Raw genomic sequence first — 2200 nt, 5'->3', positions numbered from 1 at the left:
AGACATTTAGCAATATTTGTGGATAAAAATGAAAGTTTTGTTAATATTGAACGGCATAGCTAGGCATATCAGAGAAATTTGTTTTTAAAGGGATATTGTCAAGACTTTGAATCCAGCACTGGATCTGTGCTTCATGTTACCATAATCTGCTGAGGATGCTGGCTTTCTGGATGCTAAATACCTACGTGGATTTTGTCCGGAGCAATGAGAAAGTAAGGTGCCGCGCTCCTTTTACGAGATTTCCAGCAGACTGTCAGCACCGTCTGATCATCGAATCTCCTTGAAATCAACAGAGCTATGCTATATAGAGATCTTCAGGAGAGTTGATATATAAGCCAGAAAGAGCAAGGGGGCAGGGAGGGGTTTTAAGAAAAACGACGTGTTTACTTCATGCCGTAAGCACACGCTTCAGGAGAACATTTAAGTTTACCAAACTGAGGAGAAATACAAGACAGGTTCTGTTTGTTTTTCCTGCAGACCTCATTTAAAAGTAAAAGGAGGTGGAATTGTAATAAGTTAGCCCTCTCTTGTCAAGTGTTCAGAGATGGACACACCCCCTTGACCTGACTGAGTCTGAGCGGGGCCCCAAAACAGCCATTGCCATCCATGACCGCGGTGTTTACTAGAAAACTAACCTTCTTCCAACAGACAGTAGACAATGTGACTGACATCAAACAAAACGTGGGGCTGTGTTTGCCTTGATGCTGTGAGGGCGGAGGGCGTTTGTTTTCCTATTATGTAAAACCCCGGCCGGCTCCTGCCAAAACATTTTCCCAGAGACACGTCTGCCTGCCTTCGGACAGGTTCCTTACTAAAACAAATACACCTAACAGCTCATCTTTGATAGCAGTTCTCATAAAGTCAAACAATGGGCAATACGAGATCTCGTGCGGTTCTTCAGCCGGCACCAGGCCCTGCGCTTGCAGCGTTCCGACCGCGGCAAAGCAAACAGCTCCTCCGTGCTGCCGGGGGTCTTGCTCCGAAGTCAGGAACTTGGAGCAACGAGCTCTTCGTTGGCAACTCTCTGGTTTGCCTGCTTTGAGCGGTAAATGGTCCTGTCCGTACCAAGGCAGGAAAAACAAATACATATATACACATACACGTGGGTATATGTATTTGTATGTATATGTGTGTATATACACACACATATATAGTATGTATTCTGTACTTTAGGAGGACGATGACTATAAAAACAAACTATTACTCTAAGCACACACAAACAAAAGCAGAAAGGCTCACAAGACGGTACTGGCACCTTACCGGGGAGTAACTTAACCTTATCTAACCTGGAGTCTGTTTCGTCACAGGGGAGATCCAATAATGGAAACCTTTGTGTTAGAGGAAGACCGAACGCATGGCGCTGGGTGGTGAGGGAAGTCTTGTGATTCAGCGGGGACTTTGCCGCTCCATCGGTCAGTAAACACTTGGCTGACCAGGGACGGGTAGGTGAGAAAATGACGGATGGAGCCGGCCTGGGAAGGCAAGAGTGGTTCATGGGCCCGTTTCCTCTTCCCATCTGTTCAGGAAGGACGTCAGTGAAGTAGACTAAACACAGGCCTGGGTTCAGGGTTGCCCGGGGCGGGGTGGGATGAGGTGGGGGGGGGGTGCGTTTGTGAACACAGCAGCGCAGCCTTTAAAAGGCCCTCCTCCGCGCTGCCCGGAGGGACACAGGAGGGACACATGGGGACCCGGCGCCCAGCGCCCCGCTTGAGGAGAAGCAGGACGTGGCACACTGCGGTCCCGCGGGGCCCAGAAGCCGGGGCGAGGGCGTGCCGGTGCCCACTCCTGCTCGGCCTGGGCCGAGAGGAGGAGCCCCTGGCACCAAGGCTGGCCTCCTGCCGCCCGAGCCGCCCTTGCCCTGTTCCCAGGAAGAACAGCCCTCCCTCGGCCACAATCGGCCAGCCCGAGGGCCATCCTGCTCCAGCCCCCTCCACAGAGGTCGCCCTCAAGGCCTGGCTGAAACCTAGGGCCTCCTCCTGGCTCTGCCATGTCTTCAGCTCACTGTGTTCCGAGCCCAGGCTGCCAGGCAAGGAACTCCTGGAAGTAAGGAAAGGTCCCTGCCCTCCTCCTCTCGGCTTCCACCACTCACTTCCCTCCCTGCCCGTCGCCCTTCGCTGACCACCGCAGACAGCATGGCGGAAGGCTCACTTTCTATTGGAAACAGGGACCTCTGTGGGATTTGCAGACCAAGAAGTGTAGG

Source organism: Echinops telfairi, unplaced genomic scaffold (assembly GCF_000313985.2).
Source record: "Echinops telfairi isolate 266 unplaced genomic scaffold, ASM31398v2 ScPeMD7_7424;HRSCAF=8462, whole genome shotgun sequence".
In the NCBI taxonomy this organism is placed as follows: Eukaryota; Metazoa; Chordata; class Mammalia; order Afrosoricida; family Tenrecidae; genus Echinops; species Echinops telfairi.
Note: the sequence above shows the minus strand (reverse complement) of the source record.